Here is a 22599-nt window from a genome sequence, read left to right on the forward strand (position 1 = left end):
AACCCCAGGTACTTGACTTGCGTCACATACCTGATGCCGACCCTATTCACTCGGACAACCGGTGGACGCCCCGGTGACAGTCTGCCTTTTAAAAGCATTGTCACCGTTTTGTCCATCGAGATGTCTACACCCACACTTATCCCCCAGTTGTGGACAATTTCCAAAAATTGTCCTCCCACCCGATCCAACTCACGCCTTGAGCGACCTTCAACAAGGAGAAGAAGGTCGTCCGCATACGCACAACACTTACAGAGTGGTTCGAGCTGCCCAAGCAGAGAGTCCATCATGAGGTTCCATATATATGGACCACAGATGGATCCCTGCGGACAGCCACGAGCCACTCCAATCTCCACACTCCCATTCATTCCAACGATAGAGGCTTTTCTGTCCGAAAAGTAGCTTCGCCAGAGACTAATTTCCGGACAGCCAAGTTCCTCTAACCGTTCTATCACTCGATCCCAGATCAGATAATCGAATGCCCCCTTGAAGTCAACAAATATGCCGAGGACATACTTGTTGACATTCTCCCTAACAACATTCTGCACATACATCCACGCATCTTCCACACTGCGTCCTTTCCTAAACCCATACTGCCTATCCGACCACATACCCCGCGTTAGCTCCTGAAGTCGTTCCACCATAACCCTCTCCAGTACTTTTCCAAGCACCGGAAGAAGGCTGATGCCCCGATAAGAACGAGGATCACTCCTGATCTTATCAGGGGACTTCAGGAAAGGGACGACCCTGGCACTTTTCCACTCACGTGGAAAATATCCCTCCCACACGCACTTGTTATAAATGGCCTCCAAGTATTCCGGAATGAACTTCCACAAGCTTTTGCACATCTCTCCGTTCAAACCATCAAAACCTGGGGACCGTTTAGACCTAACCAGGCCAAAGGCGTATCCCAACTCCTCATCTTCTAGTGGAGGAACAGGTACCTCTTGTGCTTGAGGTGCCTGAACCTCAGCCCTGGGAAAGAACGCTCCTAACAGAACCTCCGCACACTCTCTCCACGTTGATAACACAGAGTCACCAACGCGGAGAGAGGTGATATCCTCCCTCTTACGACCCCTGCAGATCCTGTAGACCTGCCCCCAGGGGTCGTTCCTATTCTCCCCAATAAAACTCCTCCATTCCTCTTCTTTAATCCTCACAAGCATATCCTTATACTCTCTAACCGCACAACTAAAATCATATCTGATCTGGGATAACCTATCCGAATTGGACCGCCGAGCACGCTGAAACTTTCGTCTCAACCGCCGGACAGCCCTCCTCTTCAAGGTTAACTCATTCGTCCACCACTTAATTTTCCTAATCCTAGAACTTTCATACTTCCTGAAAACCCTATCATTAACACACCACACCAACTCATACAGCCGAGCAATTTGCTCGTCCACCCCCAGTTCCTCAAACTCACTAAGCGGTATTTCCAATACCGCTTCCCTTACATTCTGTCCATATTGGTTCCAGTCAGTACCAGAGGTACGCCATCGCCGCAATGGACCCACGTACGCCGAGGGTGGGGATTGCGGAGAGACCATAATTTGTATTAAATTATGGTCACTCAATCCCCACCCTCCCCTAATCTCCCAACTGACATCAAACGCTCTCCTTGCTGCCTCATTCATTAACGTTACGTCGATATCACTCATGCCCCTAGGCCCCTCAAACGTAAACCATTCACTCGGCTCATTCAAAATGTGGAGGCTCTTAGCCACCACCCATTCACTCAATACCTCGCCTCGGATGTGGCTTTGATATCCAGACGAATGTCTGGATACCTTACTAAACCACATCGAGGACGAGGCATTTGCATCCAACCCTGGGCTACTACTCCCCAGTAGTAGTAGCTTATCCATGTAGCCCAGGTAGGGCTCTAGGGGCTCGCTAAATTTGCAGTACAAACTAGCGACAATCATTCTACCGAACTCCCCCTCTACTGAAACACACACCCCCTGTTGCGACGAATCCAACACTACGCAATCGTAGTTTGGATCCGTCACAACAATTGCGGCATTACCCCCAAGGTCCGTAAAGACCCTGAAAACCCCAGGAAGACCCCGAACCACACCATTGGTGGTGTAGGGCTCCTGGAGTAAGGCAATGCCGCACCCACCCTCAAGCATACAACCCCCCAACTCACACATCACGGCATACGATCCCTGACAATTTAGCTGGAAGATACCCCCCATCAGTGTCTGGCGAGGGCGCGCTCAACAACACCACAGTATATGGGGCAGACAGCGGACATCATAAGATGCCCAGCTGGCCTACCCTTAAATGCACAGTTGCGACAATGGGGTGCATTGACGCAACCGGCAGCTCTGTGGCCTTCCCGACCGCACCTCCTACAGACATCTGATTTGGCCCTACACTCAGCCACTCTATGGTCAAAACCCATACACCGGAAGCAGCCAGCAACAGGGGTATCCGGTCGAACCCTGAAGGAAAACCACTTTATGTAGCACCGTCCCGCTTCCAAGAGGGCGGACATTGATTTGTCCGAACCCTCAAGGACAACGTTGGTGCTACCATCAGCGGCTACCTTCCAGGGCCGACTGACCATCCGCACATCCGACTTTCGTGCCTCAGGGTTGACGTCCTGGAGGTTCAACCGAAAGAGCTCCTCCATGAAGTCATCATGGGAGATTTCGGTGTGAACCCCCTGAACCACAACCCGCGGACCCAACTTCCGGTTCACAGTCACATCCAATCCCACCTCCCCAAATTTGGCATTATTCGCCACCTTTTCCCTCTCTAAAACAGAGGGGGTGCGAATAACCACCCCACCACCCTTAATTGGCTTCACCTCGTGCACTCGCACTCCGAGGGAAGGTCCCACCTCTTTCACCACCTTCTTTATGACTTCCTTAGAGGAAGTCGTCGGGGCCTTGCTGCGCACAACCACCGACCACGTCTCCACAGGCTTCGGCAATGCCGGAGCAATCGCCTCCAACACAGGTGCTGGAGGCGCACGCACCGACTCAGCCGGAGCCAACCCCCCAACCGACCTCTTCGGTTGGGCAATATATCCCCCACAACCCCCCCTTAGAGCGTCAACCTGACCGCGAAGATGGGCATTCTCGGTTACTACCGTCATCAGGAGCGCCTCGTACTTCGAGGCAAGCTCCATCAGCCCCTTCGCGGTAGTGACCTCAAAGTCCTTCACCCCAAACACTAAGGCATTTAATTCAGCCGTCACTGCCTTCATGGCCGCGACATGGCTGATAGCGCCTCCCCAACCACACCCCCATTAACTACACCCTCATGTTTCCCTCCCTCCTTCGCCGAGCTGACTTTCGTCAATCCCTCCTTCGCGACGCTCTTTTTCGCTACACCCTTCTTCGCGACGCCCTTATCCGCGACGCCCTTATCCGCGACGCCCTTCCCAGTGCCGCTGTTACCGCCGCTCTCGGCCGGCTTAGCAGCACCCGAAACTGCGGGGTGAGCAACCGCTTTTTCAGCGGTGCCACCCATTCCGCTACCGCACTCACCCCCACTGCTCTCCGATTTCACCAACAGAGGCGACCCCAAACGCGCCCTCCTCCGCGGCGGAGACCTCACCGGTGGCCTCACCTCCTCATCACCCGACGACGTTTCCACCATCACAGTTATGGGGCCCGACCCGTCGCTTTCAGCGAGGGATTTAACCCTCCTCCTCCGTGGTGGAGCCATTCCCACCTTCGGCCTACCCCCAGGCAGGCTGTTACGCCGGCGAACACTGGCGCAGAAGCTACCTGCTCAGGTAATACCCGAAACAGCTGCTCTCCAGGCGCGTGCAACTGAACGCACTGAAGACGCTGACTCACACGTGTACTCGCTCTGTAGCAGTCACCACCCAAGCAGTCGGTTAATGCGCTCTCGCGAGGGCACAGCCCACAACCCAGCCAAAGGTCTGAAAAGGCTACTCAAAAAGACCGCCGGACAGATCAATGTCCCCGTAACGGTCGCGAGTCAACCGCTGTGGCACTGTACCAACCGCACTGTGGGCTTAACAGCACTCTGCTACGACCGCAGTCGACGCAACAGTCAGCGACCTCAGCACTGGGACAGCCCCAGGCACCCTTTGGGCACAACTGTACGGGCAAACCCGAAACAAGCGCAACCGAACGCCAGGCGCTCAGCACAGCACTCACTGGTAGGCAATCCAGCCAGCAGGAATACCTACAACACGGTACACCACTGAAACTGTGCGACAGCCCACCAACAACAACTATGTGGATACCCACGTTACTTTATATAACAACAATGTTGTACTTACCCGTACACGCCGTACAGTCAACCGCGACTGTACCAAAAAACACACTCCCGAAATACCGCAAGCCACGCGCGTATGATATGCAAGAATGCACGAAATGTGCACTTACACCAACAACACACGCGATCACGTATTCAACTATTCACGCACGCCAGGCAATAACGGTGCCTTACACACTGCGTAAACAAACGACCGCACAAAAGGAAATGCCGAAAAATCGCAACAACAACTCGCTAAGAAAAACTTACCAAAAATCACAACGATGCGCACGCACGTCTATCCGCGTCGAAAGCCAACTAACGAATGAGTAGATAGGGACAACGTCCGGTGGGATTAACGTGGGTACCTGCCGACGACGGCCTTACTCCACGGTGCTCAAAAGCACAGCGGATCAAATCAATGCGATGATCAGCGCCCCGAAAATGCAATGCATTATTCGGTACCAATTGGCGTGTGGAATGGACACACTAACCACCTTGGTGGGGTTCGAGGCCTATCTAAAACCTCTGCCGTACTTTGGGTCCGGCACCCGGTTGCAATGCAACTCCACATTGAGTGACCAAAGTCACTCTCCCCGCATTTGGGTATTGAACCACAACCACCACGATACTCCCCGAGGGGCCAGTCCGCATGAGCAGGTTGGAGCGAACTCCAAGGGCTCCTGCTCCCCGTGGTACCAGAATTAAGTCTCCGGTCAGACCTCGTAGCCGAAACTACTACCAGTTGAGCTTCCATACAGCTCTGGACTGGTGACCAGGGATTGAATCCCATTCTCTCATCCAATTCATACACCTTTCACACCAGAAGCTAACCCCGGTCTTCAGCCAATTGTCTTCGCCGCCTGAACAACACGCGCGCAAATCTTTCAAGCGACCCTAACTGTTCGGCATTCCGACTAGTGGAGATCACACCACTAACGTCTATCCGTCCATCAGTCCAACTAATCCCCATACCCCCAAGGTCCCTAATGTCTGAGTACATCGGGCATTCCGCTATAACATGCACCCAATCCTCAACACGCGCCCCACACATACACTCTGGACTATCTGCAAGGTGCCTCTTATGCAAGAATGCATTAAGAGGCCCATGCCCCGTAAGCAGGAAACCCAGACTTAGACAGAATCTGAAGTCTGGGTTTCCTTCTACATACCTAACGTCCCGGATGTACTCATAAGTCACCCGACCATTGAGACTACTGTCCCAACGGTCTTGCCACCTACACCTGACCCTATCATCTAGAAGCCTCTTGCTCCCTAGATATCCCTCCCTCTCCACATCATCATCGGAAATCAAATCATTCCGCAGCAATGACACACTCAGACCCCTTCTTAACCTGAATGATACAGCACGCTGCATGACAACCAGGTCAAGAGGGGGCGCACCTAGTAACACCTGCAACGCATCCGTAGAAACGGTGCGACATACAGGCAGACAGGCGAGCATCATGCAGCGCTGGACGGAGAGGAGCTTTCGGCGACCGAAGACCGTCGTGACAGTTCGCCACCATACAGCCGCTCCATAAGTGGCACAGGCCACAAATAAGCCGCGGTATATGGTGCGAACAGCACGACGTCCGAGGCCCCAATCACTCCGTAAAACGCGCATAACCTTACCTACGACCGCCTGCAGTCGCACCTTAACACTCACCAAGTGTGGAGTAAAACACATTCTTTCACTCATGGTCAACCCCAGGTACTTGACTTGCGTCACATACCTGATGCCGACCCCATTCACTCGGACAACCGGTGGACGCCCCGGTGACAGTCTGCCTTTTAAAAGCATTGTCACCGTTTTGTCCATCGAGATGTCTACACCCACACTTATCCCCCAGTTGTGGACAATTTCCAAAAATTGTCCTCCCACCCGATCCAACTCACGCCTTGAGCGACCTTCAACAAGGAGAAGAAGGTCGTCCGCATACGCACAACACTTACAGAGTGGTTCGAGCTGCCCAAGCAGAGAGTCCATCATGAGGTTCCATATATATGGACCACAGATGGATCCCTGCGGACAGCCACGAGCCACTCCAATCTCCACACTCCCATTCATTCCAACGATAGAGGCTTTTCTGTCCGAAAAGTAGCTTCGCCAGAGACTAATTTCCGGACAGCCAAGTTCCTCTAAACGTTCTATCACTCGATCCCAGATCAGATAATCGAATGCCCCCTTGAAGTCAACAAATATGCCGAGGACATACTTGTTGACATTCTCCCTAACAACATTCTGCACATACATCCACGCATCTTCCACACTGCGTCCTTTCCTAAACCCATACTGCCTATCCGACCACATACCCCGCGTTAGCTCCTGAAGTCGTTCCACCATAACCCTCTCCAGTACTTTTCCAAGCACCGGAAGAAGGCTGATGCCCCGATAAGAACGAGGATCACTCCTGATCTTATCAGGGGACTTCAGGAGAGGGACGACCCTGGCACTTTTCCACTCACGTGGAAAATACCCCTCCCACACGCACTTGTTATAAATGGCCTCCAAGTATTCCGGAATGAACTTCCACAAGCTTTTGCACATCTCTCCGTTCAAACCATCAAAACCTGGGGACCTTTTAGACCTAACCAGGCCAAAGGCGTATCCCAACTCCTCATCTTCTAGTGGAGGAACAGGTACCTCTTGTGCTTGAGGTGCCTGAACCTCAGCCCTGGGAAAGAACGCTCCTAACAGAACCTCCGCACACTCTCTCCACGTTGATAACACAGAGTCACCAACGCGGAGAGAGGTGATATCCTCCCTCTTACGACCCCTGCAGATCCTGTAGACCTGCCCCCAGGGGTCGTCCCTATTCTCCCCAATAAAACTCCTCCATTCCTCTTCTTTAATCCTCACAAGCATATCCTTATATTCTCTAGCCGCACAACTAAAATCATATCTGAACTGGGATAACCTATCCGAATTGGACCGCCGAGCACGCTGAAACTTTCGTCTCAACCGCCGGACAGCCCTCCTCTTCAAGGTTAACTCATTCGTCCACCACTTAATTTTCCTAATCCTAGAACTTTCATACTTCCTGAAAACCCTATCATTAACACACCACACCAACTCATACAGCCGAGCAATTTGCTCGTCCACCCCCAGTTCCTCAAACTCACTAAGCGGTATTTCCAATACCGCTTCCCTTACATTCTGTCCATATTGGTTCCAGTCAGTACCAGAGGTACGCCATCGCCGCAATGGACCCACGTACGCCGAGGGTGGGGATTGCGGAGAGACCATAATTTGTATTAAATTATGGTCACTCAATCCCCACCCTCCCCTAATCTCCCAACTGACATCAAACGCTCTCCTTGCTGCCTCATTCATTAACGTTACGTCGATATCACTCATGCCCCTAGGCCCCTCAAACGTAAACCATTCACTCGGCTCATTCACAATGTGGAGGCTCTTAGCCACCACCCATTCACTCAATACCTCGCCTCGGATGTGGCTTTGATATCCAGACGAATGTCTGGATACCTTACTAAACCACATCGAGGACGAGGCATTTGCATCCAACCCTAGGATAAAAGGGCTACTACTCCCCAGTAGTAGTAGCTTATCCATGTAGCCCAGGTAGGGCTCTAGGGGCTCGCTAAATTTGCAGTACAAACTAGCGACAATCATTCTACCGAACTCCCCCTCTACTGAAACACACACCCCCTGTTGCGACGAATCCAACACTACGCAATCGTAGTTTGGATCCGTCACAACAATTGCGGCATTACCCCCAAGGTCCGTAAAGACCCTGAAAACCCCAGGAAGACCCCGAACCACACCATTGGTGGTGTAGGGCTCCTGGAGTAAGGCAATGCCGCACCCACCCTCAAGCATACAACCCCCCAACTCACACATCACGGCATACGATCCCTGACAATTTAGCTGGAAGATACCCCCCATCAGTGTCTGGCGAGGGCGCGCTCAACAACACCACAGTATATGGGGCAGACAGCGGACATCATAAGATGCCCAGCTGGCCTACCCTTAAATGCACAGTTGCGACAATGGGGTGCATTGACGCAACCGGCAGCTCTGTGGCCTTCCTGACCGCACCTCCTACAGACATCTGATTTGGCCCTACACTCAGCCACTCTATGGTCAAAACCCATACACCGGAAGCAGCCAGCAACAGGGGTATCCGGTCGAACCCTGAAGGAAAACCACTTTATGTAGCACCGTCCCGCTTCCAAGAGGGCGGACATTGATTTGTCCGAACCCTCAAGGACAACGTTGGTGCTACCATCAGCGGCTACCTTCCAGGGCCGACTGACCATCCGCACATCCGACTTTCGTGCCTCAGGGTTGACGTCCTGGAGGTTCAACCGAAAGAGCTCCTCCATGAAGTCATCATGGGAGATTTCGGTGTGAACCCCCTGAACCACAACCCGCGGACCCAACTTCCGGTTCACAGTCACATCCAATCCCACCTCCCCAAATTTGGCATTATTCGCCACCTTTTCCCTCTCTAAAACAGAGGGGGTGCGAATAACCACCCCACCACCCTTAATTGGCTTCACCTCGTGCACTCGCACTCCGAGGGAAGGTCCCACCTCTTTCACCACCTTCTTTATGACTTCCTTAGAGGAAGTCGTCGGGGCCTTGCTGCGCACAACCACCGACCACGTCTCCACAGGCTTCGGCAATGCCGGAGCAATCGCCTCCAACACAGGTGCTGGAGGCGCACGCACCGACTCAGCCGGAGCCAACCCCCCAACCGACCTCTTCGGTTGGGCAATATATCCCCCACAACCCCCCCTTAGAGCGTCAACCTGACCGCGAAGATGGGCATTCTCGGTTACTACCGTCATCAGGAGCGCCTCGTACTTCGAGGCAAGCTCCATCAGCCCCTTCGCGGTAGTGACCTCAAAATCCTTCACCCCAAACACCAAGGCATTTAATTCAGCTGTCACTGCCTTCATGGCCGCGACATGGCTGATAGCGCCTCCCCCAACCACACCCCCATTAACTACACCCTCACGTTTCCCTCCCTCCTTCGCCGAGCTGACTTTCGTCGATCCCTCCTTCGCGACGCTCTTTTTTGTTACACCCTTCTTCGCGACGCCCTTATCTGCGACGCCCTTATCCGCGACGCCCTTATCCGCGACGCCCTTATCCGCGACGCCCTTCCCAGTGCCGCTGTTACCGCCGCTCTCGGCCGGCTTAGCAGCACCCGAAACTGCGGGGTGAGCAACCGCTTTTTCAGCGGTGCCACCCATTCCGCTACCGCACTCACTCCCACTGCTCTCCGTTTTCACCAACAGAGGCGACCCCAAACGCGCCCTCCTCCGCGGCGGAGACCTCACCGGTGGCCTCACCTCCTCATCACCCGACGACGTTTCCACCATCACAGTTATGGGGCCCGACCCGTCGCTTTCAGCGAGGGATTTAACCCTCCTCCTCCGTGGTGGAGCCATTCCCACCTTCGGCCTACCCCCAGGCAGGCTGTTACGCCGGCGAACACTGGCGCAGAAGCTACCTGCTCAGGTAATACCCGAAACAGCTGCTCTCCAGGCGCGTGCAACTGAACGCACTGAAAACGCTGACTCACACGTGTACTCGCTCTGTAGCAGTCACCACCCAAGCAGTCGGTTAATGCGCTCTCGCGAGGGCACAGCCCACAACCCAGCCAAAGGTCTGAAAAGGCTACTCAAAAAGACCGCCGGACAGATCAATGTCCCCGTAACGGTCGAGAGTCAACCGCTGTGGCACTGTACCAACCGCACTGTGGGCTTAACAGCACTCTGCTACGACCGCAGTCGACGCAACAGTCAGCGACCTCAGCACTGGGACAGCCCCAGGCACCCTTTGGGCACAACTGTACGGGCAAACCCGAAACAAGCGCAACTGAACGCCAGGCGCTCAGCACAGCACTCACTGGTAGGCAATCCAGCCAGCAGGAATACCTACAACACGGTACACCACTGAAACTGTGCGACAGCCCACCAACAACAACTATGTGGATACCCACGTTACTTTATATAACAATAATGTTGTACTTACCCGTACACGCCGTACAGTCAACCGCGACTGTACCAAAAAACACACTCCCGAAATACCGCAAGCCACGCGCGTATGATATGCAAGAATGCACGAAATGTGCACTTACACCAACAACACACGCGATCACGTATTCAACTATTCACGCACGCCAGGCAATAACGGTGCCTTACACACTGCGTAAACAAACGACCGCACAAAAGGAAATGCCGAAAAATCGCAACAACAACTCGCTAAGAAAAAAAAAAAACTTACCAAAAATCACAACGATGCGCACGCACGTCTATCCGCGTCGAAAGCCAACTAACGAATGAGTAGATAGGGACAGTAGGAATCTCGTTAATCCATTCATGCGCGTCACTAATTAGATGACGAGGCATTTGGCTACCTTAAGAGAGTCATAGTTACTCCCGCCGTTTACCCGCGCTTACTTGAATTTCTTCACTTTGACATTCAGAGCACTGGGCAGAAATCACATTGTGTCAACACCCGTTAGGGCCATCACAATGCTTTGTTTTAATTAGACAGTCGGATTCCCCAAGTCCGTGCCAGTTCTGAATTGATTGTTAATTGATAATCGTTATAATTAAATAAGAATATATATCTTGCGATATAATTCTTATAAAATTTTAGCAAGAAAGTTCCACAATTGGCTACGTAACTACTATCCGGGGAACAAGAACCGAAATTCTCTATTTACCCAGAACGAGTACATAAACCATGGTATTGCTTCCCAATCAAGCCCGACTATCTCAATCTTCAGAGCCAATCCTTATCCCGAAGTTACGGATCTAATTTGCCGACTTCCCTTACCTACATTATTCTATCGACTAGAGACTCTTCACCTTGGAGACCAGCTGCGGATATTGGTACGGCCTGTTGAGAAGTTTGCGTAACCCCACCATAAATTTTCAAGGTCCGAGGAGAAAATATCGACACAACAGTAAATGTCATGCTCTTCTAGTCCATCTACCATATCTCTCTTCGAAAGACTTCCATGGTAGTACGACTATAAAACAGAAAAGAAAACTCTTCCGATACCTCTCGACGGCTTCTTTATGGTCGTTCCTGTTGCCAGGATGAGCACAAGGCCCATTTTTAATAACAAACGGATACTCAACAGGTTACGGAATTGGAACCGTATTCCCTTTCGTTCAAAATTATTCAAGTGTTTAATTACTATGAAGAAAACATAATAATATATATTCTCAACAATTCATTAAAACTTGAAAAATTTCGGCTTTCGCCTTGAACTTAGGACCGACTAACTCGTGATCAACCACTGTTCACACGAAACCCTTCTCCACTTCAGTCCTCCAAGGTCTCATTCGATTATTTGCTACTACCACCAAGATCTGTACCAATGGCGGCTCCATGCAGGCTTACGCCAAACACTTCTAAGCACACCATTGTACCCTCCTACTCACTAAAGTTTCAAAATTTATAATCCAACCGAAATTGTATTATAAATCATGTACTTTAGCGGTAATGTATAGGTATACAACTTAAGCGCCATCCATTTTAAGGGCTAGTTGCTTCGGCAGGTGAGTTGTTACACACTCCTTAGCGGATTACGACTTCCATGTCCACCGTCCTGCTGTTTTAAGCAACCAACGCCTTTCATGGTATCTGCATGAGTTGTTAATTTGGGCACCGTAACATTACGTTTGGTTCATCCCACAGCGCCAGTTCTGCTTACCAAAAGTGGCCCACTGGGCACATTATATCATAACCTCAACCTTCATATCAAGAAAGGTGAGGTTCTTACCCATTTAAAGTTTGAGAATAGGTTAAGGTCGTTTCGACCCTAAGGCCTCTAATCATTCGCTTTACCAGATAAGATTATTTTACATAATATTTAAATGCACCAGCTATCCTGAGGGAAACTTCGGAGGGAACCAGCTACTAGATGGTTCGATTGGTCTTTCGCCCCTATACTCAATTCTGACAATCGATTTGCACGTCAGAACTGTTTCGGTCTTCCATCAGGGTTTCCCCTGACTTCAACCTGATCAAGTATAGTTCACCATCTTTCGGGTCACAGCATATATGCTCAAGGTACGCTCCAGTTAGAGGTATAAATAATAATAAATTATCATTATACATAACTATATGGAACGCCCCGGGATTGAATTAATAGTAAAATATTTCACTAAAAATTAATCCCATTATATAAAAGTTAAGTTAATTTCGCCATTAGGTTTAATATAACCCAATGACTTGCACATATGTTAGACTCCTTGGTCCGTGTTTCAAGACGGGTCCCGAAGGTATCCTGAATCTTTCGCATTGTTAATCATATAAATGCATACAATTAATATTAAAATCAATGATAATAATATTATTGTAAAATTCAAAAGAATTTAAGCATTATATATGTAAAATCTATCAACACTTTATCAAATCATCAGTATTTATTCTATGTTAATAAGCTAAAAGCAAATTAATTTGAATAAACTTAACACCAATGATCTTTTGATAAATATTTTATTATGTTAATAGATTACAATGTCCTTATATGAAAAAAATGCACACTATTACTATAATATTATAAATATCACAGTTATAATGATGAATTTTTCATAATGGATATTCAGGTTCATCGGGCTTAACCTCTAAGCAGTTTCACGTACTATTTAACTCTCTATTCAGAGTTCTTTTCAACTTTCCCTCACGGTACTTGTTTACTATCGGTCTCATGGTTATATTTAGTTTTAGATGGAGTTTACCACCCACTTAGTGCTGCACTATCAAGCAACACGACTCTTTGGAAATATCTTTCTAGTAATCATTAACGTTATACGGGCCTGGCACCCTCTATGGGTAAATGGCCTCATTTAAGAAGGACTTAAATCGTTAATTTCTCATACTAGATATTAAGATATTCCATACACTGCATCTCACATTTGCCATATAGACAAAGTGACTTAGTGCTGAACTATTTTCTTTTCGCTCGCCGCTACTAAGAAAATCCTTGTTAGTTTCTTTTCCTCCCCTCATTAATATGCTTAAATTCAGGGGGTAGTCCCATATGAGTTGAGGTTGTATAAAAATATTTATATTTATTTTATATTTTAGCTTTTTGCTATTTTAAAGAAACATACATAATTATTTCTTAACACCAATATAATTTTCTTAATAATAAATATTCAATCTTTTCATCCCGTACTACTTACTTCATTATAACAACAATATTATTTTCTTGGTTTTTTACATTTAAGGCAATCCTAGAATAAAATAATATTTTATGCTAGACGTTCCTCTAAATGTATATATTATTTGAAATAATAATATTGAAATTTTATTGTTTTTGGGAATACTAAGATTCTTATTTATTATAAAATTTCGTTCAAATATGAGGTGTTCAAGAATATATTTTCTATATTTCTTTTTATGCTATTAATATTATGGATTGAAAAATACAATCCAGTAATATACCATGTGCTTAAATTCTTTTAATTGACTAAAAGAATAAGCAACTAATTTAGCATAGTCTTACAACCCTCAACCATATGTAGTCCAAGCAGCACTTTAAAATTAATTAAAGTACATAACAGCATGGACTGCAATATGCGTTCAAAATGTCGATGTTCATGTGTCCTGCAGTTCACACGATGACGCACAGTTAGCTGCGTTCTTCATCGACCCATGAGCCGAGTGATCCACCGCTTAGAGTGATAATTTTTTGTTTATTTTAATTTAACGTCAAGAGTTTTTAATTTATTGAAAGAATAACATTTCGTTTTCGTATATAATATATAAATTATTTTAAAACATCTTTCAATAAATTGTAATTTTCAACCCAAACATTTACAAGTTGCGCATGTCTTAGTCCAACAAAAACAGTAATTCCTTTTTTATTACATTTTATTTAATTTCTATATATTTTTAAGGAATTACACGTTAATGAGAACAAATTAACTTATCATTTATATTATTTTTATAAATAATAAGTACAACTATATATGTTTAAAGGTTTGTTGCGTTCAAATACAATGTATGCGATATAATTTTCATTATACTACAATACAAGGAGTAAAAAAAAAAAGAAAAAAAAGAAAAACATTCAAATAAATGAATGAAAAGAAAAAAAAGAAAATAATTTTTCTTTTTTATTCTTTTTTTGTTTGTTTGTTTGTTTGTTTGTTTTTTTTTATAATATTTACGGATAGGAACACAATAATGATCCTTCCGCAGGTTCACCTACGGAAACCTTGTTACGACTTTTACTTCCTCTAAATAATCAAGTTCGGTCAACTTTTGCGAAACAACCGTGAAACACAAGGCGTCACAGTGATCACGTCCGGAGACCTCACTAAATAATTCAATCGGTAGTAGCGACGGGCGGTGTGTACAAAGGGCAGGGACGTAATCAATGCGAGTTAATGACTCACACTTACTGGGAATTCCAAGTTCATGTGAACAGTTTCAGTTCACAATCCCAAGCATGAAAGTGGTTCAGCGGTTTACCCGGACCTCTCGGTCTAGGAAATACACGTTGATACTTTCATTGTAGCGCGCGTGCAGCCCAGGACATCTAAGGGCATCACAGACCTGTTATTGCTCAATCTCGTTACTGCTAGACGCAATTTGTCCATTTAAGAAGCTAGTGTCCTTATAATGGGACAAACCAACAGGTACGGCTCCACTTATATAAACACATTCAAACACTTGCACATTCAAGATGAACTCATGAATGAAGGCTATATAAGCTTCAACACCATAATCCTGAAAGCATCTATTTAATATATTTGAGTCTCGTTCGTTATCGGAATTAACCAGACAAATCACTCCACGAACTAAGAACGGCCATGCACCACCACCCATAGATTCGAGAAAGAGCTATCAATCTGTCTTACACGCTTATGTTCGGACCTGGTAAGTTTTCCCGTGTTGAGTCAAATTAAGCCGCAGGCTCCACTCCTGGTGGTGCCCTTCCGTCAATTCCTTTAAGTTTCAGCTTTGCAACCATACTTCCCCCGGAGCCCAAAAGCTTTGGTTTCCCGGGAAGCGACTGAGAGAGCCATAGTAGTAGCTACACCCAATTGCTAGCTGGCATCGTTTATGGTTAGAACTAGGGCGGTATCTGATCGCCTTCGAACCTCTAACTTTCGTTCTTGATTAATGAAAACATCTTTGGCAAATGCTTTCGCTTAAGTTAGTCTTACGACGGTCCAAGAATTTCACCTCTCGCGTCGTAATACTAATGCCCCCAAACTGCTTCTATTAATCATTACCTCTTGATCTAAAAACCAATGAAAGTAGAACAGAGGTCTTATTTCATTATTCCATGCACAAAATATTCAGGCATTTGGAGCCTGCTTTAAGCACTCTAATTTGTTCAAAGTAATTGTACCGGCCCACAACAACACTCGATGAAGAGCACTGAAGCAGGTTTAAATAGGAGGAATATATAAAAAATACATTGTATTAATTACATATAAGAACTCCACCGGTAATACGCTTGCATACATAAGGTAATGTACATACCACAATTATAGCTGTACTACCCGTATGAAGCACAAATTCAACTACGAACGTTTTAACCGCAACAACTTTAATATACGCTATTGGAGCTGGAATTACCGCGGCTGCTGGCACCAGACTTGCCCTCCAATAGGTCCTTGTTAAAGGATTTAAAGTGTACTCATTCCAATTACAGGGCCTCGGATATGAGTCCTGTATTGTTATTTTTCGTCACTACCTCCCCGAACTGGGAGTGGGTAATTTACGCGCCTGCTGCCTTCCTTAGATGTGGTAGCCGTTTCTCAGGCTCCCTCTCCGGAATCGAACCCTGATTCCCCGTTACCCGTTGCAACCATGGTAGTCCTAGATACTACCATCAAAAGTTGATAGGGCAGACATTTGAAAGATCTGTCGTCGGTACGAGACCATACGATCTGCAAGTTATCTAGAGTTCAACCAATATAACGATCTTACGATCGCTTGGTTTTAGCCTAATAAAAGCACACGTTCCAAAAGGTCCGTGTTTATTTTGCATGTATTAGCTCTAGAATTACCACAGTTATCCAAGTAACTGTTAACGATCTATGGAACCATAACTGATATAATGAGCCTTTTGCGGTTTCACTTTTAATTTGTTTGTACTTAGACATGCATGGCTTAATCTTTGAGACAAGCATATAACTACTGGCAGGATCAACCAGAATAATATTTTTTATTCATTTATATAATATTTTTTATACTATATAAATTTTTATAATGATATTTTCAATATTTGAAAATTAAGTACACGACATATACACAATGCAAAGGAGAACGAAATCGCGACAATAAATAATTATGAAATTTCTTCTACTATGGTCGGATTAAATAATTTACTTCATGTCATTTAAATTTCATATTATTGTATTATTTATTGCGGTCTTATTCGGACTTTGAGACTGTGTATCTTATCGTGAGAAAGAATTTTCGTTCTCTATACATATATAATATAATTATTAATGTAAGGACGATGTTTCTTCTTGTATTTGTTAAACTTTCAAATAATATCATTTTTTATACATTTTACTTTATTTCAATGCATATAGTGTATATATCTTTTTTTAAGAGTATATACGTTTTTCTTTTGATTTGAAATTAATAATTTCAATTCAATTATTTTTCATTTTATTTCATATATGATATGAAAGTATTCGAGCGTAATAATATAAATATTTAACTTTATTGAATTTTATTCTTTACCCACATATATTTTATGTGAATAGAAGAACAAACCCCAAAAAAAGTTAAATTAAAAAAAAAACGACTACATTATGTTAGGTATAGAAGAATAATCTCAATTAATAACATTTCATTATTAACAAAATTATTTCTATTTAAACCAACTGTAGCAAACCAGGAATAAATTTTTTTGCTCTCATTTATATATTACACTTAAATACTTTTATAAATATATGAAAATAATTTTCATATAAGTACTAAGTATGCAATTTCATACAAGTATTAAAATTTTCATACAAGTACTAATGTTGAAGTTTCATACAACATATATGTTTTCTGCCACGTACACCTCACCAACCGGAAATCGTATGGAGAAAATCTTTTTAACCATATAAAAGTTTTAAATTCATATATATACAAGTAATTTATATCATTTTCTATGAGCATTATGCTTATAAGAAATATTACAACATCAAAAATAGCTTAACATTTATTTTTTTTTTTAAATTTTTTGTACTTATATGAAAATTATTTAGTTGTATGAATTCATACACTTAGTACTTATATGAAAATTAGTATCTATATGAAAATTAATTAGTATTTATATGAAATTTATTAAGTATCTATATGAAAATTATTTAGTATTTATATGAAAATTATTTACTTGTATGAATTCATAAACTTAGTATCTATATGAAAATTATTTAGTATTTATATGAAAATTTTTAACTTGTATGAATTCATTAACTTAGTATCTATATGAAAATTATTTAGTATTTATATGAAAATTTTTAACTTGTATGAATTCATTAACTTAGTATCTATATGAAAATTATTTAGTATTTATATGAAAATTTTTAACTTGTATGAATTCATTAACTTAGTATCTATATGAAAATTATTTAGTATTTATATGAAAATTTTTAACTTGTATGAATTCATTAACTTAGTATCTATATGAAAATTATTTAGTATTTATATGAAAATTTTTAACTTGTTTGAATTCATTAACTTAGTATCTATATGAAAATTATTTAGTATTTATATGAAAATTATTTACTTGTATGAATTCATAAACTTAGTATCTATATGAAAATTATTTAGTATTTATATGAAAATTTTTTACTTGTATGAATTCATAAACTTAGTATCTATATGAAAATTATTTAGTATTTATATGAAAATTTTTTACTTGTATGAATTCATAAACTTAGTATCTATATGAAAATTATTTAGTATTTATATGAAAATTTTTAACTTGTATGAATTCATTAACTTAGTATCTATATGAAAATTATTTAGTATTTATATGAAAATTATTTACTTGTATGAATTCATAAACTTAGTATCTATATGAAAATTATTTAGTATTTATATGAAAATTTTTAACTTGTATGAATTCATTAACTTAGTATCTATATGAAAATTATTTAGTATTTATATGAAAATTATTTACTTGTATGAATTCATAAACTTAGTATCTATATGAAAATTATTTAGTATTTATATGAAAATTTTTTACTTGTATGAATTCATAAACTTAGTATCTATATGAAAATTATTTAGTATTTATATGAAAATTTTTTACTTGTATGAATTCATAAACTTAGTATCTATATGAAAATTATTTAGTATTTATATGAAAATTTTTAACTTGTATGAATTCATTAACTTAGTATCTATATGAAAATTATTTAGTATTTATATGAAAATTTTTAACTTGTATGAATTCATTAACTTAGTATCTATATGAAAATTATTTAGTATTTATATGAAAATTTTTAACTTGTATGAATTCATTAACTTAGTATCTATATGAAAATTATTTAGTATTTATATGAAAATTTTTAACTTGTATGAATTCATTAACTTAGTATCTATATGAAAATTATTTAGTATTTATATGAAAATTTTTAACTTGTTTGAATTCATTAACTTAGTATCTATATGAAAATTATTTAGTATTTATATGAAAATTATTTACTTGTATGAATTCATAAACTTAGTATCTATATGAAAATTATTTAGTATTTATATGAAATTTTTTTACTTGTATGAACGTGGTTTCGGCGTTTTGGCTCTTTATATGGGGTTTCGGCTCTTCGCAAATAGGGACAACGTCCGGTGTGTTTTTGCGTGAGTACCTGCCGATGACGGCCTTATCTCACGGTGCTCCGACGCACAGCGGATCAATAAAATGCGATGATCAGCGCCCCGAACAATGCTTAGCATTATTCAATAATTATTGAATAATGCTAAGCATTATTCGGTACCAATTGGCAGTGTGGAATGGACACACTAACCACCTTGGTGAGGTTCGAGGCCTATCTAAAACCTCTGCCGTACTTTGGGTCCGGCACCCGGTTGCAGTGCAACTCCACATTGAGTGATCAAAACACTCTCCCCGCATTCGGGTATTAAACCACAACCACCACGATACTCCCCGAGGGGCCAGTCCGCATGAGTAGGTTGGAGCGAACTCCAAGGGCTCCTACTCCCCGTGGTACCAGAATTAAGTCTCCGGTCAGACCTCGTAGTTGAAAACTACTACCAGTTGAGCTACCATACTGCTCCGGACTGGTGACCATTTAAGTTGTTGGTATAAAAATTATACCTCCTCCACCCGATTTTCAACTAATTGCCTACGCCGACTGAACAAAACACGTGCAAACCTATTAAACGACCCTAAATGTTCGGCATTCCGACTACCCGAGAGCACACCACTAACATCTAGCTGTCCATCAGTCCAGCTAATCCCCATACCCCCAAGATCCCTAATGTCCGAGTACATCGGGCATTCCGCTATGATATGCATCCAGTCCTCAGAGTGTGCCCCACATATACACTCCGGACTTCCGGAAAGGTTCCTTTGATGCAAAAATGCATTCAAAGGTCCATGCCCGGTAAGCAAGAAACCCAGACTCATAGAGAATCTGAAGTCTGGGTTTTCCTCTACAAACCTAACATCCCGAATGTACTCGTAGGTCACCCGACCGCTAGGGCTATTGTCCCAACGGTCTTGCCACCTACTCCTAACGCTATCATATAGAAGCCTTTTGCTCCTTAGATAGCCCTCCCTCGCAACATCCTCATCGGAAATCCAATTCGACAGCAATGAGACACTTAAGCCTCTTCTTAACCTAAATGCAACAGCACGCTGTATAACAATCAGGTCAAGAGGAGGCGCACCTAACAACACCTGCAACGCATCTGTAGAAATTGTGCGACATACAGGCAAACAGGCAAGCATCAAACAACGTTGTATGGAAAGAAGTTTTTGGCGACCCCTGACCTTTGATGCTAATTCCCACCATATAGCGGCTCCATATGTGGCACAGGCCACAAATAAGCCACTATATATAGTGCGAACCGCACGACGTCCGAGACCCCAATCACTCCTTAACACGCGCTTGATCTTGCCGGCAATTCCTAACAATCGCTCCTCCACGTAAACCAGGTGAGGGTTGAAACACATCCTTTCGCCGATGGTCAATCCCAGATATTTGACTTGCGTCACATACCTGATATTGACCCCATTCATTCGGATAATCGGTGGACGAGCCGATGACAGTATGCCTTTCAAGAGCATTGTCACCGTCTTGTCAATCGATACGTCAACCCCCACACCTATACCCCAATTGTGAACAATTCCTAACAGTCGTTCACCCTTTCGTTCTAACTCCAATCGTGAACGACCGTCAACTAGGAGCAGAAGGTCGTCTGCATATGCACAACAACCACAAAGCGTTTCAAGTTGGCCAAGCAGAGAGTCCATCATTAGGTTCCAAATATATGGACCACAGATGGATCCCTGTGGGCAGCCCCGTTCTACTCTAATGTCCGCGCTACCATTCATTCCTACGATAGAGGCTTTTCTGTCCGAAAAGTAGCTCTGCCAGAGACTAATTTCCGGACAGCCAAGTTCCTCCAATCGTTGAATCACGCGATCCCAGATTAGGTGATCGAATGCCCCCTTGAAATCGACAAATATGCCAAGGACATATTTGTTGGCATTCTCCCGGACAGCACGCTGAACATACATCCAGGCGTCCTCTACACTACGTCCCTTCCTAAAGCCATACTGCCTATCCGACCTCAAATCCCTCGTTAGCTCCTGAAGCCGTTCCACCATAACCCTCTCCAGTACTTTACCCAGCACTGGAAGAAGACTGATGCCCCGATAAGATCGTGGATCACTCCTAATCTTATCAGGTGACTTCAGGAGAGGAACAACCCTAGCACTTTTCCACTCACGTGGAAAATACCCCTCACAAATGCACTTATCGTAAATGACCTCCAAGTATTCCGGAATGAACTTCCACAAGCTTTTGCACAACTCTCCGTTCAACCCATCAAGACCTGGGGACCGTTTAGACCTAACCAGGCTAAAGGCATATCCCAACTCCCCATCATCAAGTGGAGGAACCGGTACCTCTTGTGCGAGAGGTGCCAGCTCCTCAGCCCTAGGAAAGAACGCTCCTAACAGAACCCCTGCACACTCACTCCATGTTGATAACACAGTGTCATCAACACGAAGAGAAGTGATGTCCTCCCTCCTACGTCCCCTACAAATCCTTAAGACCTGACCCCAGGGGTCATCCCTATGCTCATTAACGAACCCCCTCCACTCCTCTTCTTTGATTTTAATTAGCATGGCCTTATACTCATGCATCGCACAACTAAAATCGTTCCTAATCTGGGCCAACCTATCCGAATTTGACCGCCGAGCGCGTTGAAACTTCCGTCTCAATCGCCGGACAGCCCTCCTCTTCAGGGTTAATTCCTGCGTCCACCATTTTATTTTCCTAACCCTAAAGTCCTTGTATTTCTTCAACAACCTATCGTTCACTCCCCAGACCAATTCGTACAACCGAGCAATTTGCTCGTCCACCCCCAGATTTTCAAACTCACTAAGCGGTATGTCCAATACCGCTTCCCTAACACACTGTCCATATTGGTTCAAGTCGATACCAGAGGTACGCCATCGCCGCAATGGACTTGCATACGTCGAGGGAGGGGAATTAGGAGTAACCATAATTTTAATCAAATTATGATCGCTCAATCCCCACCCTCCCATAATCTCCCACCTAAAACTGAACGCCCTATTTGCTGCCTCATTGATCAAGGACACGTCAATGTCGCTCCCCCCTCTAAGACCATGAAATGTGTACCACTCGCTTGGCTCATTTAGGATGTGGAGGCTGTTAGCGGCCATCCATTCGCTTAATGCCCGACCCCGAATGTGGCTCCGATATCTGTGCGCCCATCGAGAAAACTTGCTAAACCACATCGAGGACGTGGCATTCGCATCCATCCCTAGGATAAATGGGCTACCACTCGCAAGGAGTAGTAGGTTATCCATGTATCGCAGATAAGGCTCTATAGGTTCCCTAAACTTACAATACATGCTAGCAACAATCAGTCTACCGAACACCCCCTCTACAGAAACACATACACCCTCTTGTGACGAATCCAAAACTATGCAGTCATAGCTTGGGTCAGTCACAACTATTGCAGCATTACACCTAAGGTCCGTGTAGACCCTGAAACCCCCAGGAAGACCACTTACCATTCCAAAATTGGTGGCATATGGCTCCTGGAGTAAGGCGATGCTGCACCCAGCCTCTATCATGCAACTCCCTAACTCGCACATAACTGCATAAGAATTC

The 22599-nt window shown here is 44.2% G+C and overlaps 2 non-coding genes and 1 pseudogene across 2 annotated transcripts; all 3 read right to left on the minus strand.

The window, feature by feature from the left end:
• Positions 1-10512: 10512 nt before the first annotated feature.
• Positions 10513-13291, minus strand: LOC128923396 (large subunit ribosomal RNA; annotated as a pseudogene).
• Positions 13292-13744: 453 nt separating this feature from the next.
• On the minus strand, positions 13745-13923 carry LOC128923353 (5.8S ribosomal RNA). The gene has a single exon (XR_008472312.1). It is a non-coding gene; the product is annotated as a 5.8S ribosomal RNA (ribosomal RNA).
• Positions 13924-14426: 503 nt separating this feature from the next.
• On the minus strand, positions 14427-16416 carry LOC128923274 (small subunit ribosomal RNA). The gene has a single exon (XR_008472241.1). It is a non-coding gene; the product is annotated as a small subunit ribosomal RNA (ribosomal RNA).
• Between the last annotated feature and the right edge of the window lie 6183 nt (positions 16417-22599).

The sequence above is a fragment of the Zeugodacus cucurbitae genome, chromosome X (genome assembly GCF_028554725.1).
Source record: "Zeugodacus cucurbitae isolate PBARC_wt_2022May chromosome X, idZeuCucr1.2, whole genome shotgun sequence".
NCBI classification, from domain to species: domain Eukaryota; kingdom Metazoa; phylum Arthropoda; class Insecta; order Diptera; family Tephritidae; genus Zeugodacus; species Zeugodacus cucurbitae.